The 17,851-nt window shown below is 38.5% G+C and overlaps 1 long non-coding RNA gene across 1 annotated transcript in view; it reads right to left on the bottom strand.

Annotated features, from left to right (window-relative positions):
• The window catches only part of LOC123802232 (uncharacterized), a 39,749-nt gene that overhangs the window by 12,225 nt on the left and 9,673 nt on the right, over positions 1-17,851 (bottom strand). The window contains exon 2 of the long non-coding RNA XR_006782463.2: positions 12,262-12,363. This is a non-coding gene — a long non-coding RNA (uncharacterized LOC123802232). The remainder of the gene's footprint in view (positions 1-12,261; positions 12,364-17,851) is intronic.

Raw genomic sequence — 17,851 nt, 5'->3', positions numbered from 1 at the left:
GGATAAAAACTAATGATAATATACTAACATTTATTGAGGGCTTCATTTTACCAGCCATATGGCTAACCAAATTGTATTGAATCTTTCTTTTAGTTCTTACAACAAGCTTCTTGCATGGGACTCATAATAGCAATATTTAACAGATTTATTTTATTCATTTAAAAATTTATTATGGATTGAAGTTGGGCAAGTAGAAGAGAAAAGACATCAACAAAAATAATAGACATCAGTTTGGTCGAGTCAATGAGTAGAAGTCCTGCTGGAGTTGAAAAGTTGATAAATTATGACATAAGACCGAGAAAGGTGGAAAGGAAGCTGGGAGTGAGCAGAGAGGAGTGCATGACACTCCAATTGGGTGTTGGCCATCGGTAATAATGACAAGGTCCAGCCAGGACCCTGAACTTGACTGAAATTTAGATAAACAAAGATTGAGATTAATAGATCTTTAGAAAGTTAAGTAGGCTCGTGCCAAGTTGCAAGCCGAAGGTGTCTGACCACAGAGCTTGTACAACAGAACTTCACATTTTCTACTTTTAAATTTTCTATTTTAGCTATAAAGTAATATCAAGTACTGGATAACTTCCATTTGTGGGTTTTGCTGCCAGGAATATGCAACCTATTTGGGCCCTAAAAGGGGTATACCTTTCCATTTGTTCTGAGAAATGCCAGAGAGCTTTAACTCCAGGGGGTCCTTGAATGAATCCTGGACAGCACCTGATGCCATGAGGGGCAGGGGCCCCAATCTCATTCACTACAACAGCACTCAGAGGAGTTTGCAGTGAGGGCATGGCCGGGAGCTAAGTTGCTTTTAGGATTTTACTTTTTAACATCTCTCTTATTCCTCTACCTTCCAGGAAGTGTTCTTTCCTTTCACATAACTCTCAAATTTTAAATGCACCGTATTACTCTTGGAACTGTTTATTTGCGTCTGTATTTTTAATGTGGGTCCGTCTCATTGACCGGCATTGAGATCCCTGCAGCACAGGGCTGTTTGTATTTAAAACACTTCTTATTTCTTATAACTCAGTGTGAGATTTATATTGATAATCATAGTTATTTGCGTTCTTTAAGGACGAAAATCCTTTTTATAATTACTGAATGGCAAACAACAGTGGAGGGGTGAGCAGAAGGAGGAGGGAAAAGGTTTATTCATATGAATGCTATATACCAGTCCTCTAAAAATAAACCTTTGTAATATTATTCAAGTAAAAATCACTTGACTCTTTTCTTCTAAGTTTTCTGCATTGAGACTTAGAGCCAAGCCAAATATTAGTGAGTGCCTTCAAGAATACCAATCATGTAATCTAGCTCTTTCTTATAACTTCTGTAACTGTGTTTTAGACAAGTTTTTACGGTTATAAAGCAGAGGGGGAAAACCTCCCTAAGAGATGAATATTGTTTTATCACCTGTTTCAGAATGAATAAGATGTTAATTTAAATAAGTTAATAATTATTCAAATTGGTCAGAAGATGTCATATTTCTTAAAATCGTTCCTAAAAGTTTGAAGACAGCTTTCTATTGAAAAGTAATGTTCTAGGATAGTATTTTGATGTGGGCTAACTGAGAATAAATCAGTTGTGGACATCTAAAAACATTTATTAACTCTCTCATATTCAGATATAGTTCACACCACACTTAGTGCTTCATGCAAAGATAGACTTAGACAGTGTCAGGGGATCCATAAAACTGTTCAGTTGCGGCGAATCTGACTGGTACTTTGAGGTCTGATCAAATGCCCGAGCACTCTGTACCCAGAATCTAAAGAAAATGACAAAGCTTAAAAGAAAGAAAGAAGTAAGGCAAGAGGGGACAGAGCGAGGAGGAGGGCGAAGAACTTGGAGGAGGGAGAGATGAAGGGAGAGAGGTCACATCGATGTACAACACCAGAAGTTATAAGGAAAAAAGTAAGTGGAAATAAAATGATACAGAGTATAAGGACAATTCCCAAACATAGAAAGTATGATTCCAGGAGGAGTATGCAGACTGAGGGAAAGCCAATAAAGTAGAGAATGAGAGGCGCCTGGGTGGCTCAGTCAGTTAAGCATCTGCCTTCGGCTCAGTTCATGATCCCAGGGTGCTGGCATCTAGCCCCCAGTCAGGCTCTCTGCTCAGCGGGAGCCTGCATCGCCAACTCCCTCTGCCTGCTGCTCCCCCTGCTTGTGCTCTCTCTCTCTCAAATAAATAAATAAATAAAATCTTGAAAAAAACTAATTAGAGAAGTGAGTACAAATTTGGTCTGGTGGCTTAAAGACAAACCTAGTGTTAGAGTGATTGCTTTTAGCAGACAGGTGTCTTGCCCAGAAATCTTACACAAAAGACTTTGGAAAGTATAGCAGGGGTTTTATCCAAGGGCTGAAAAGGTGGGGGGGGGGAGGTCATCTGAGAAAATGACGTAGTCCGAAAGAGGGTCAATGCAAAGAACAATAGGAAAATAAACAATATAAGAAAATTAAATTAATAAAATTAAATTAAAACCACAAAGTACTATGAGAAACAGGTAAAATAATAAAAATACCATTTATTTTCTCAATTTCATTAAAGAGGACATAATTTAAAATGTAAATAAATAATTATGATAATACAATATGGCGGGGTATAATGGGAGAGTCATATTCCAGCAACAAGGAAGTTATAATTTAGAAAAATTGCATATGTAATCCTAAAAAGATGAGCTTTGTTTTGCAGGAGAGGGTGGGTCTAAAATCAGGTGGTAGAGAAATTTTTTAAGGCATCCATAGGGATCAGGAAGAACAGAAACCACATGCCTTGCCAAGGGGTTACATGGGGTATGAAAGCATAAGCTACTCATAAGCTGGATAATTAAATACTCTATTTACTGAGAGACACAAATGCTACTGGTATGGTATAAGGCTCAGATATTCTAAATATAATTCCAGAGCACAAATATTATACTTAATATGAGGAAACTGCAGCTCATAAGTATGATTATAATGTGAAATAATTAACTTGCCAAAATCAGGATACAAATCCAGTTTTTCATGAGCACAGATTTCCTGTTCTTTTCCTATAATAGAATTTACTGGGGGCACTTGGGTGGCTCAGTCGGTTAAGCATCTGACTCCATTTCGGCTCAGGTCATGATCTCAGAGTTGTGAGATCAAGCCCTGCCATGCTCAGTGGGGAGTCGGGTTGAGATTCTCTCTCTCCTTCTCCCTCTGCCCCTTCCCCCTCTGCTCTCTCCCTCTCTCAAATAAATAAATAAACCTTTTAAAGAATAGATTGTACTGTATACTGAGGGACATTTAGGTACAGGAGAAAACATATCAATGAATTGAAAGACAAGAAAAACATTATACTATAAGCTACAAGAATTAAACACTTAACCCTGGAAAATCTATGGTGGGAAGAAACTTAACTGCTAAATTGTTAATTTCCTCTTTGCACTTGAGATTTTTACCCGAAGGACTTGGTGTCCCATGGGCAATGTTCAAGGCTGATACATTCTGATAAAACCCATTAGTTAGAGCCATGGTGTTAAGACAGACGATGACGTCACTATCCCATATCAGCAGATACATTTTACATGAACAGAGTTACTATTCCGTTGTAACTGGTGCCGGCAGTATTCTACATGCATGTGTCTCAAAAATGCACCAGTGGCCACAAGGTCAGCGTGAATAGTTCTGTCACCTATGGTCACAATTGTACTCAATTGGTCCTCAAGGGATATACATTGTTGATAATTTAAATATCACTTATTAAGTTTTCTCTTACAAGGAACTATGCTAATCGTGATAGCAAGTGTGTCAAACCTTTCCTAGTGGTGAGAAAGAAATTTAAAGCATATGCCTTAAGAGATTGTAAACAATTCCCTAGAGATTGCAGATAATGTACGTAAAATGGCACGTCTGAGTTCAATTGCATCAAGCAAGGACCATGAAAATGATACTGATTATATTGAGATTAGAGATTTCTACGTTTGGCTGTTACTTCTCTGCTCTCTTGACCTTTGCCACCATTTTGAGCAGCTCAAAAGTTTTTATTAATTTGATTTACAACTGTACACGTCAATAATGATTCCTGCATCATCATTTAAATGTTGCTTAATTTTATTTTTGATAAGCACCCACTCGGTTACACTATTATTAGTTTATATGGGCAAACACTAAGGATTTCCCATGGGGAAACAAATAAACAAAAGGAAACCTCTTTATAATGCAAAATTGACATCAAACCACCCGATTGCTTTTCTTACCACTGTTTTACTTTCAAATATTTTTACCACTTTCTAATTTACAAAACAGCAGATGAGACTGTCAGGGGATTTATTTTGCTTTCCAAAAACATGCCGTTGCATTAAAATAATTTGTCAATTTTATGAGATTTAATCCAGGATCTAGCACTTAGTCAAGCTACTTACCCTATCTTAAACCACCAAGGATGGTGATAATCGACAGATTGATTTTTCACTGCATCAGAGTGCTGTGTAAATTTAACAAAACAATAAAATTAAAACGGCTGCACACATAGAGATCTTCAGTACCCACTATTTTTGTAACTTATTATGATTCCCTCTCTCCCTTACCCCCTGTGAGTATTATTGTTTATGGTAGACTTTATTATATTGACTTTTTAAAATTGTGTGCTTGAACAACAATCTTCTCATCCTGTTTTCAATTTCCCACTCACAGTGTTAAAAATCAGCCTCAGTGTTGAGATCCAATATAGAGTTTGTGATTCTGGTTTCTTTTAAAAGAGCTTAACCTTTTCAGAATCAATGTTCTACCAAGTCCAACAATGGGTGGTTGTCATCCGATCTATCTACAATTGGTGGTCACTTTGGGAGACAAAACACCCTGGCAGTTAAGGTGAGTCAAGGAAAATTAAGAAAAGTAATTAAGGAATGTCAAGGGTAAGTATATCTGACATAAAAATAGCCCGGCCTTCCCGCTGTGCCAGCGACTGCTGTAGAATCCGGTAAGCAACCTCATTAATGAGGGTAATTATCTCCTCCTGTTTTTTAACTATTGTTAATTTTTGAAAGTTCCTTTAGCAAGAGCTTGCTAGAAATTGCAATGATATCACAAACAAGGTCATTAAATAGATAGTGAGCATTTTGAGGTGAGATGCACTTTTGGCACATCGTTTTTAAAAATTCGATTTATTTATTTGAGATTTTAAGCATTCCTGAAGGCAAGATGGTAATTTTCATTTTTATGTCAAAGGTAGACTAATGCGCTGCAAGATTTAAAATGGATTGGACTGCCTGAAAAGTGAGCAAAAAGAAAGTATTTTGGGATTTCTCCATCTTTTTAGTTGTTAGTGCTTGAGGATATTAAAGATTTGGAGCCCAGGGTTTAGTGGTCCTCATGACTTTCTGTGACATTGTGATTTATACTAAGAAATATCTGCTTGGTCTTCCTCTCCACGTCTGGCACAGAGCTCCTAAAACCCTCAGATTTGCGAAGTGATGAGAACTTCTGGAAACCGTTGGGTGGGGCTGGTGGCCAGTGGTGCCCAAGTGGCTAGAGGGTTAGAACTTTCAGTCCCATGCCCTGACTTCCAGAAGGGGAAGTGCCCAGAGGTTGAATCAATCACTCGATCCCCAGTGGTCAATGATTTGATCAATCATGCCTACGAGATGAAGCCTCCATAAATCTTCAAAGGACAGGGTTTGGGGAGCATCTGGGATGGTGAACTTCAGGAGGTGGTGGGTGAGGTGCCCCTGGAGGGGGCATAGAAGCTCCATCTCTTCCATAGACTTTGCCCTACGCATCTCTTCCGTCTGGTTGTTCCTGAGTTCTATCATTCTTTTTTATAATAAGCCAGTCATCTAGTAAGTAAAATGTGTCTCTGAGTTCTGTGAGATGTTCTATTAAATTAATCAAACCCAAGGAAGGGGTGGTGGGAATGTCTGACTTATGGCCAGTTGGTTAGAAGCACAGGTGAGGACCTGGGTTTGGGATCCCTTCTGAAGTCCAAAGAGGGTCGTGGGGAACCCCAATCTCAGCTGGTGGGTCAGAAGCATGGGTAATAATAACCTGGGCTTGCAACTGGCCTCTGATGTGGTATTGGGGTTGGGGAAAAACAGTCTGGAAGGACTGAGCCCTCAACCCTAGAATCTGCTGTGATCTCCCTACTGGAGATAGCACGGGAGCTGAGCTGCATGGTGGGACACCCTGCCGGTGTCCAAGTATTGCGTGGATGTGGAGCGAGCCCCTCCACACAAAGGAAATGAGTGGCATGGAACTTAATTTACCTTCTAATACATCAACTTCGGTAGGTCCATCTCTACCCCAAGATCTTATAATACTTGGAAGCAGACATTTGACACTCTCAAACACTTCAGTGTGACTGGCCTTTAATTCAGAGAAGCAATTGAATTTTATTAAGCATCTTCTCTCTTCTAAATCACTACAATTCTATCGGAGATTTCAACTAAGTGGTTTGTTGCAATCAATTCTAAGGATCCTCTAAGCTTCACGTTAGATCATTGATTTTTAGAAACATGCTGGGTAGTGTCACATTGTTACTGCATCTCCCCCGGGGTTCTCCCTATGTGTGTGCATTTTCATTTCCATTCATGGGAATCATCGTTCTATCTTTTTCTGCTATACCTCTGATTCAGTCTCACATGCTTTCATCTTTGGCCATTATGTAAATAAGCTACTACCTTAAGTGTTCGAATTAAGAGGTAACATATGGACAGCCAGGTGGTCTCTTCTTTATAAAAAAGCTTCAGGATTTAGGAAAATATTTTGCATACCCAACCCCTTTATACTGAATACTTCACCCTTGAAACATGGGAATTAATAGAGTGATAATGGATAATAGATTTGCTGATTCTCTGTTTGAAGATGTGTAAAGCTGGTATTATTCCCGTCTGTTCCTAGAAATAATCTAAAAGCAACAAGGAGAGCATTTTTTTTCTTTTTCTTCGTGCATGCGTTTTTTTAGAAAACCAGGAGACAATCAGATCCTCCCTATAAGGACTGCTTGGAAGACCTTCCAGGATGTGTAGAGAGATCTTAAGATCATAAAGAAGGTGTCAATGAAAAAGGACCCAGATAGTGATGATCAAACAGCCAAATACAGTTCTCACGGGTTGGGTGCAAAACCCAAAGCACCTGTTTACATACAGGGAAAGGACTGGACAGATTGGTAGCAGACAGCCATGGAAATGCTGTTTAGTTTCAGAAAGTGACTCTGCAGAATGAGGAAGCACAAGGAAAATCCATTTTTGTAGGATACAGCCTACCTCTGCAGAGGGGGAAAAAGAGTCTTTGCATTTAAAATAATATTACAACATACAGATTTAATTCCCTTTTGCTTAGGCAGAAACAAACAAAATCTAATTTATCCACACATTTTGGACCATTAAAGATAATTCCAGGTAATCAGAAACACTTTCTTGCCCTTACCTACCTGCAACCCTCCCCCCGCCAGGAAAAACCACATGCACACCAAAGACCTGTGCGTCTATTTTATTTATAGCTCATGCAGGAAAAACATGCCTGTACAAAGCCAAGAAGAGAAAAGAAATGAGGAAATAATCTATTAATTTGAAGTTAAGTGTCTTCTAATACAATTAGAAGAGAATACCTGATGATAGCTACTGTGGAAACAACTAGAAAAGACAGGGAAAAATGGTAAATCTTCTTTTGAAAGTTCACTCAGGCTCACTCTTTTCAAGAGGGGAAGATGTCACATCTCTGAGAAAGAGGGGGGGGTGAAGAGGGCGGGGGACACGGAGCTTTGGCAGAGACCAGTGCACTTTAAACGCATCACAAGTCTCCCCTTGGAAGCTACCAAGTTTCTGGAGTCTGGCGAGACATGACTGGAAAGAGGCCCGCAGAATACACAAGACTATCAGAGAGAAACTCTGAATGGTTAAAACCATAGGCAGTATTGTTTCCGATGGAATTACTGTGATCAGCCGGACTCTGTATATGCCCTTCCAAGAAAACTGCACAACTTATAGATAGAAGGAACCAGGGCACTTTTTTCCAGACCAGAGGCCAGGAAAGAACCAGATGAGTCTAGAATCTATTATTGTGGCACAAATCAAGGACGTGCTCTGAGAATCATAACGACAAGTCAAATAGGTCATCTGCCTTAAAGGATTCTCCACTGGCCAGATTCTGGAGAATCTGAGCATCAGAATTAATTATTCTGATAATATATTTTAGCCAATTAAGTGAAATATAAAATCTGAGTCCACTAAAAGGTAAACAAATAAATCAAAAAATTAAGTTTCACGAGGTTGGGGTGCCTGGGTGGCTCGGTCAGTTAAACATCTGCCTCCTCTTCAGGTCACGAGCTCAGGGTCCTGGGTTTGAGCCCCAAGTCTGGCTCCCTTCTCAGTGGGGAATCTGCTTCTCCCTCTCCCTCTGCCCATCCCCCTGCTGGTGCTCGCACTCTCTCTCCCTCTCTCAAAGAAATAAATAAAATATTTTTAAAAAATAAAAGTTTCATGAGGAATAGGATATTTACAAAGTTTTAAAGTACCTCCCCCCAAATTAATGTTAATTATAAAGAGGAAAATTGTAATTTTGCAGTGGAGAAGCCTGCCAAGTACTTTACCAAGTGATCACAATGAACATCATCAGTAGTGAAAAAATGGAAATCCTGCCCAACCCAATAGGGTGCAATCAGAAAAACAGCATCGTTTTCCAGCAAAGATGTTTAACTTGAATCTAAACACGAGGCAATATAAAAAAAAAAAAAAAAAAAGAAACCTAAACTCAAACTGATAAACACTACAAAATAATTAGCCTGCAATCTTTAAAAATGTCAAGGTCGGGGCGCTTGGGTAGCGCAGTCCTTAAGCATCTGCCTTCGGCTCAGGGCGTGATCCTGGCGTTCCGGGATTGAGTCCCACATCGGGCTCCTCCGCTGGGAGCCTGCTTCTTCCTCTCCCACTCTCCCTGCTTGTGTTCCCTCTCTCGCTGGCTGTCTCTCTGTCACATAAATAAATAAAATCTTAAAAAATTAAAAAAAAATAAAAATGTCAAGGTCATGACTGATAAATAGGAAGCCTGTGACTTTTCCAAAATCAAAGACACCAGAGCAAGATGAAAACTAAATGCAATGATTCTAAACTGAACCCCTTTGTCACAAAGATATTATTGAGATATTTGGTGAGATACGAATGAGGTCTAAGGATTAAATGGCTGTGACGTATTAATGTTATTTGTTGATTTTGTTAGTGGCATCGGTCATGGGAGATTGTTTTTGACCATGGAAATTAACATTCAATTATTTCAGGGTGAAGGGGCATCGGGAAGACAACTTCATCTCAAGGGATTCAGAAAAAATAAGTTAGCCGTCTTCTGCTTGCCAAGTTTTTGTATATGTGTGATTGTTTCAAAATAACACATTTTTACAATAACATAAGCCATTTAAAATAAGCATTGTTTTAGTGATTTATATATTATCCTAATTTTTCTTGCTTTGATTTTAAACATTGGTAGAATGAACTTTTTCATAGAAAGGCAATCTGTGTGAAAAAACATTCAAAGACAAAAAAATAGATTATATATTTCCAATCAGTGAAGATAATTTTGACCATTGAAATAATAGAAGCCTTGACATTTGAGCTAGTGAATCACAATAAAAATCATGGCAGCGTTTACTGTTAACAAAAACACATTCTTACGAAACTACAAGACAAACAATACTATCTTAAATAGACAAAAAAATGGGAATAAGGCTTTGTTTTCTTTTTGCTTAGCTGTTACATTTTTGACCAAAACGAAAGTAAAATCCACTCCAAAGAAACATCGTTTGTAATGTGTGTTGGAAACCAGAGTCTCACGTATTTGCTACTGCAATGTGAGCAGCGTGAGGGCCTGATGCAGGATCCCTTGGTTCACAGAGGGTAATTTGTGGGATACGCGTATTGACCTATAGAAATAACTGTGATATAAAACAACTATTTGCATAAGAGACTTGAAACTGTAACACAATTGCGGGCTTTGTTAATCAATGAATATATGCATTAGGTCCCTTTCCTTATTTATATCTGAACAGCCAAAGAGCCTGCTAGTAAGTCGTTTTGTTTTGTAGGTTTCTAAGTTTGAAATGGGTATGCTGGAAGAAAAGGGAGATTTTCAAAGAGCAGGGATGTTGTGGGATCCGCTCTGTCTCCCTTGCTGCCTTGGTGCCAGGTGGACGCCACTGTGTTTTAGTGCGTGGGCTCTGGAGTGAGACGACCCAGCGCCCACAGACCACTTGACGTTGAGAAATTTGCAGAGTATTTTCTCCTTCCCACTCTGTTGCCATCTCTAGAATGAGGCTAATAAAAGTAGCTGCTTTGTAGCCTTTTGTTCAAGGACTGAGATACAAATGGACCAATGATTCTCAGACGCTATGTCACTGCTCTGGTCCCAAACCTCAGTACCAGGAAATTTCAGTTTTAAGTATTTTTCAAAAAGTCAGTAATAGGGGCTCCTGGGTGGCACAGCGGTTAAGCGTCTGCCTTCGGCTCAGGGCGTGATCCTGGGGTTACAGGATCGAGCCCCACGTCAGGCTCTTCCGCTAGGAGCCTGCTTCTTCCTCTCCCACTCCCCCTGCTTGTGTTCCCTCTCTCGCTGGCTGTCTCTATCTCTGTCGAATAAATAAATAAAATCTTAAAAAAAAAAAGTCAGTAATAACGTTGATAGTTAAGTATTCTTTCAATGCTTACCACACACGAACCAGTGACTCATGGAAGTTTTCTTTTAAAAAGACACATTTTTAAGTATAAATCGTAATTAATGGTCATTTCGTCATTGCTATTTTGGTTCTTTCTGAAGATGCCGTTTGGATTCTGTTTGCAGAGAGGGCCGGGCAGCACAATGAAATAATTGATGATTTCCAGCAATTTAGTGGCGGCGATCAAAGAGAGTAAATCATGGCTTTGCCACCTGGGACCCCGTGAAGGGCTGAATTTGTATAAAATCCGCGTATTATACACACAAACATCCTTTTATGGTTTGCTAGCTATAAGTACTGGTGAAGCGACGATGGAAGGAAGCAAGGACTTTTTTCTGAGTTTTGTTTTGTTTTGTTTTTTCCTTTGGGGAAATCTCTCTTTGCTAATCTGCTTCATTCGGTTAAACTCCTCCCGAAGCTTTAATTTCTAGTTTAATATTTGCTTTAGATTTTGCTTAGCTTCTCTGGCTATCGTTGCATGCTGTCACTCTCCAAGGTGTTGGGAAGTGCAGCTCACACGTGATCAGCTCTGACAAATAATGCTACCTCTGAGACTTTGCTTTTAAGTGCATTTTAAAGTTAAATTAAGATTGACAGGAAAAGCCACTCTTCGTAGGATAGCGAGTAGCTTGGCAAGAGTAATGATACTCCAGCTTTATGTGACTATTCGTAGCCTTTTCGTCCCTCCAGTGCCCTTCTGTGCACTCAGGGAGAATCAGCGAAACAAACTTTTGACTTCTCTGATCTCCTGAGGGCAGCAGGATGGAATTTCTGATAATGGCACAGACGAGCAGGGAAAATGGTAGGTGTACGCACCACGGTTTTTAGAAACAATGCAACTATTTTATATTTGATCTCAGTAGAGCTGGGGATAACTGATGCTTATCCACTGGGCTCTCATAGAGCCATTTACCATTATTCTCTGGGCACCGAATTCACTTGGACAGTATCCTGAGAAAAGACTATTCATCAGAGAATCACAGTCCGTGGGGACAACCTTCCCCCCGACAGCCCTTGGGACAGCTTTTCTATCTCACACTTCACTTCCACTCTCAGATGAAAGCCACATGACACTGAATCTCTTCCATGGGGTCGGGTTCTAAAATCAGCATGGGAAGTGAAAATGTATATCATCAAGATAGCATAACCAGTGACCTGAGGCGCTGGCTCTGCGAGAGGCAGACAGAGATGAAGACCGCCTGAGAGCAGAGCAGAGCAAACGGCTCCCCTCTCTGGGCCACGTTTCTCCGCGGGGCTCACACGGCTGCTAGCCACACCGCACGTGATGATTTCCAAGCATGGCCACATAGATCATCGACTGCATTTGTATGTGACCTACATGTGGCCGCATCCCTATTTTTAATTTTTTTCAAAAAAGGGCTCAGTCTAACTGGCTTGCCTGAAGAACCTCACTTCATCCTATCAGCTGGATTTGGCTTCTAGCATCTTTTCCCCAAGACACAGCAGCGTTTTGCTGTTGTTACTGTGGTTCCCTGGCTAGACACAACCCCTTGAGCTCACACGGATCATGGAGTTTCGACATCCGGCTCAGATCCTGCGGCCTCCGTTCTGTTCAGGATCCTTCGCAGATCTTTAATTCTTACCTCTTCTAGAAAGGTGATCAGTCTATTCCTCAACGTCTCCCCTTCCCACTAGATTGATAGCAGGTGTTCGGGATTATAAGTCACCGTGCCCCACTTCCATGGCTGTAAAATTGAAAAAGTTACATGAGTTACCCATTCATTCTCGGCTTGTTTGTTGCATCGGTTTAAATGTCTACAGGCCAGAATCGATGATGTGAGAATAAACAACACTTCTAATCTCTTTTGTTGCTATCGTTCTATCATTTCAGGTTTAAAACACATCATTTTTTTTTCTCCTCTCTTTTCCTCTTTAATAAAATCTTGACAGCTCAAGCAATGTGTTATATAACTTCGGAAATAGATGAAAAAAGATCTTTCACCACTTCGTCGTTCCTAATCTCCATAGACATGCAAAATTGTCACATAGCCTTCTTACAATTTTTACTCTTCTTCATTTTTACATTAAAAAAATTTTGAACATTTCTTTGAATACACACTTCTAGTTAAATTCTGATGAGTTCCCATGGCATTTGCCAAAACAATTGAGATAAAATAAATAAACAGATACCTGATCACAAATGGCATATTCGATCATTAAAATGCTTAGGATGGGGAATCTTTGCTATTGCAAATTGTTCAAACATTTATCAGATGACGGAAAGCTGCTTTACCTGTAAACAACTCAGGTAACAGTAGCCTTCCTCAGGACAAAACTACAGATAGTGCACTTCAATTTTGATTGGGTGGAAAAGGTAATATAGAGAGGAACATTGACTTGTGGGTTTAAAAAATGTGTACATTTCATGAAATCTGACTTTTATCAAATTATAAATGGTGAATTAAAAAGTGTATTTCTACTTGTTGGGAGTACATGTGTTTATGAAATGTAAGTTTTTGTGTGGTTTTTCTCATTACATAATTATAACACAAGAGTAAGAACAATGCATGAGATAGATTATCAAGTAACAATTAGCATTCTTTATGATTTTAGAGCACGTCTTTATCATTAATAACACCCATACTATAAATTCACTCTTGCAACTGTAAAGAACTGATAAATACTTTTATTTGACAATTAAAAGGGGATTTCTGGGGTTTTCTCCATGCCGAAATTATTTGAATTTTCATAAATAAAATGTGAATCTTCTCAGTTGTTTCTTTCTCCCTTTCTTTCTCTTTCTTTCTTTCTTTCTTTCTTTCTTTCTTTCTTTCTTTCTTTCTTTCTTTTTTTAAGATTTTATTTATTTATTTGACAGAGACAGCCAGCGAGAGAGGGAATAGAAGTAGGGGGAGTGGGAGAGGAAGAAGCAGGCTCCAAGCGGAGGAGCCCGATGCGGGGCTCGATCCCAGAACTCCGGGATCACACCCTGAGCCAAAGGCAGATGCTCAACGACCGAGCCACCCAGGTGCCCCTTCTCAGTTGTTTCTTATCCCATTTGGTGCTTTCCAATTTATCCTTGATTTTAGGAGATAACAGAAGGCTGTTTGTCAGTATCTTAGTTTTATTAGTTGGATTTAATTACTTCTTACTTGTCTTAATCATAGATGATAACATGTGGAGAAGTTAGACTGACCCTGATTTTAGACTTTAATTCTCAATAATTTCTTGACATGGCTAAAGGAGATATTTGTTGGAGTCACATAGAATCTCTGTTACAACTACTTATTGCCTCTGAGGTTTAAAATGTGAGACTGGTGCACGTCTGGATCTGAGTCCTTGTGAGCATACGTGCTGGAGGGGCAAGAGGCATGAAAGAAATTTTATAAAAACCAATCTACATATTGTATGGTTATGTAATTTAAGAAATTTACATATTTAGTGTGACTCATAGAAAAAAAACCAAACTCTGATTTCCAAAGATTCTCTAATATCTTTACTGAAACCAGATCATATTGTCTACACTGTATCCACAGGGGAATTTTCCATGAATCTAAAGGAACGTAAGCTTCAGGAACCCTCCTCCCTTTCACAGGCCTTCCTAAGACCCTGAACAAGCAATGTGTTCACATGGATTGCCTGTTCATGTATGTCTATAAACTCTGCAAAGGTGACACACTTAGGATCATTCTTTCTTTCCACTCAAATTTCCCCTCCATCACCTTTTCTCTTGAGGGACTGGGATAGTTATGAGTGGCTGCTGAGGGGAGGTTGAGTGACGATACTTTTCGTGGGTATAGTGCTGTAGTTCACATCACTTCCCTGGATAGCTCACTCTTGCCAGCTGTCCTGGGGTGGACATTGTTTCCAAGAATGTTCTTGCTTCCTCCATCCCATCGCACTCTGTTCCCCAACTGGAAAGTCCGGGACCTGTACTCACATGGTGATATGAAGTGTTCTGCAAACACACACCTTCAAAGTATGTGGCTCATGGAGGAAAAACAAGGTCGACAGTGTATGGAGTCAGAATCATAGCTGTAAGGAGTCTCAAATCATCATATGCAGACTATTGTTATTATGGTCATGGAATCCTTATCAGTTAAAAGTTCTTTCTTGTCAGGGATGTTCTTAGTAAGGCACTCTATAAAATTATAAATTTACCTTACATTTTATTTTTTTGCTCTGATGAGTGCCATGCAAAAAAATGGAATGTATCAGAATTCTTATATTTGTACAGCATAACGTCCAGGAGCGTTACCCAAAGTGGGTATGTTTTGAACAGCTCAGATGGGAAAGAATTGGATGAAGATTTCCCCAAATTTGATAAAAATCCTACAATTGTGCAGTTGAGGGGAATTTTTCTAAACAATCAGTCATGTAAAGCAAATTTTGATTAGTCGAGCTAAAAGAAAGACAAAACTATCTTTTTATCTTTACAGAAAATACTGCAAATGATATTTTGTCATGAAAGGGTGATCAAAGTGCATGTAACTAAATATTAAGGAAGTAGGTAGAGTTTGTCAAGCAGTTAATAAGAACATGTGCTTTTTGGAATTTGAGGCATTTCCCATTATTTGTTATTTGTTGAGCTCTTTAAAAATTTTGATTGTGTTCTTTTTTAACAACTTTGAGACTCTTTTGACATATAAAAGTTGCATTTATTTAAGATACACAATTTGATGTTTGCTATATGTCTACATTGTGAAAAGATCATCACAATGAAGCTAAACAGCTTATCCACCACGTCACATAGTTACCGTGTGTGTGTTTGTGTGTGGTGTGTGTGTGTGTACATGTGTCGAGACGGAATTTAAGATCTATCCTCTTGGGAAAGTTCAGTGTACTGTATAGTATTGTTGACTATTGTCACCATGCTGGACAGTAGAGGTCCTTCTCTGCATACTTTTTTATTTATGACTTTATATCATCTTTCTTAAAATGGAACTTTAAATTATATGTACATCAGACCCCACAGAACTCTGTTCACACCTAGATGTATTCTTTGATTTTCTCTTTCTCTCTCTCTTTTTTTTTTCAGATTTTATTTTTTTTAAGTAATCTCTATACCCAATGTGGGGCTCAAACCCGCAACCCTGAGATCCAGAGCAGCACGTTTTATTGACTGAGCCAGCCAGGAGCCCCAACTCTCTCTCTCTTGCTCTTTCTTTCTTTCTTTCTTTCTTTCTTTCTTTCTTTCTTTCTTTCTTTCTTTCTCTTTCCTTCTTCCTCTCTTTTTTTGGTAGTAATTTTGAAGATAGCTTTTAGTTTTTTTCAGAAATAAAATTATAACATTATAAGGTTCTTTTTTTCAATTCTAAGATTCGTACGATTTCTTAAGACTCATAAGATTCTTAAGCTACGTTGATGCTGAATAAGGACAGCAAATGCATTTTGTGGAAAAATAATAATACAAGGTAAATAAAAGGAACTATCTTGGTGTACTAATTGATTAAATACCACAAAGTAGTTATTAAAAATTATCTTCTATTAATGTTTTATGAAGAGAAGCAACAAATTATATATTTTGATGATGAGAGTTAATAAATCTCAAATAAATTTTAAATCATCAAATAATTTTTAATACATTTTGTTGTCTATCTCATCATCTAAGGGAAAGCATAATACTGGAAAAAGTACCAAAATGATAAAAACAAAACACATTCATGCAATGGCATACATAGTATATAATGCAAATTATCTAAAATATCTAAAATATTTTTTATTAAAAGTAAATAATTAAATCTTTGTGCACTTTGAATTTTTTATTAGGTAAATAGTAGCCATCGCTGATTAAGTATGTATTGATTGAATCATCCTGTGTACCCAATTAAAATATAATAAGCAGTTTTTACCTTCATGGTGTGTTTGTGTAACATTCCCAAAACATTATTGTCATTTCGGATTTCGGAATACATGCTCTGGAAGAAGGTGCCCCAAGTTCTTGTCCTCATTTTACTAGATTATAGGTGATTTGTTTGCATATCCCATGAAGGAATCAAACATGTCAAAATGAGATTATTTAGAAAACTAATTCAAAAGATTTGAAGGATTGGAAGAAAGATGAGAACATGAGAACAGTTTCGGTTAAAATAATCCACTTTTCATCTAGATTGTTGCTTTCAGATTAAAGAATGCGCAATTTAATTCACCCAGGAAAGCAGCCCCAGAAAAACAGAGACACTGCCACAGAATTCCTACCACACCAGGGGAAAGCCAGCAGTCCGTTCTTGCCTGCGCGTCGGCTTCATACAAATTAAACTGCGCTTCCGAAAAAGTGGTTTTGAATTGTACACGCACATTTAAAAATAAAGCTTGTGGAGTTCTTCTCTGTTGAAACCTTCTGAACTGTCAGTTTAGCTCACCTTCGTTTGCCTGTCACTGAGTTCCCATGATTAAATGTGAAGATTATAATCATTAACCATGCCAGGGGTTCACTGTGGGTGGAATTTGATGTGCAGATGACATTCTGTTTATACGATGAAGTCAAAATCAGACTTCATTTTTTCTAGCTCAGCACCCAGAGGTCTCTGGGTTAGCTACCAGGGCCAGAGGCCCTTGTGTTTCCTGCCCGTGTATAAACCCTGCATTCACATCGGCTGGGGACTGTTTCCCTACATCCTGTGATCGCTGCCTCCCCTTGAACTGACACACATGCATACTGGACATCACAGGGGCAACTTAACTGAATGGTTTTCATCCATTTAAAAATATCATTTTTTAAACATGTTGGCCATTAAGCGATTTGAACGAATATGTCCCTTCCTCACAGTAGCTTGTTGCTATAAATAGCAGTAAGGAAAAGAATGTCTAATGTTGCTGGAGGGATTCAGCGACAAATGGGAGCCGAGCGGAGAGAGGTTTTACAGACTAAGTGATAAAGTGTCTGCTAGTTTTTCATACCTTTCTCCAGATATTACTATTTGTAATAATTTTAAATGTGTTTATTCTCTATGGGTGAAAGGAAATTAGTAATTAAACTGGTAAGCAATTTAAATTAAAATATTTTGGGTTTTTTTTAAAGTTGACTTAGACTCCATTTGAGAAGACCACAAAACCAGCCTGTGTTTTTGGCTAACATTTAATGACTAAAAGAATGCTAAATTGAAGGAATATAACATATCTATATTTATATTATTTTATTTCTACCACTGTTATTCTCTTGCTTTTTTAAAATTGAGGGCAGATTTGTGATTTGTAATTGTTACTCCCTACGATAGATTAAAGCTTTATTCT

Source organism: Ursus americanus, chromosome 10, assembly GCF_024610735.1.
Source record: "Ursus americanus isolate L20-20 chromosome 10, mUrsAme1.1.p, whole genome shotgun sequence".
NCBI lineage: Eukaryota > Metazoa > Chordata > Mammalia > Carnivora > Ursidae > Ursus > Ursus americanus.
The sequence above is the reverse complement of the archived record's forward strand: the minus strand, read 5'-3'. Positions and strand labels throughout refer to the sequence as shown.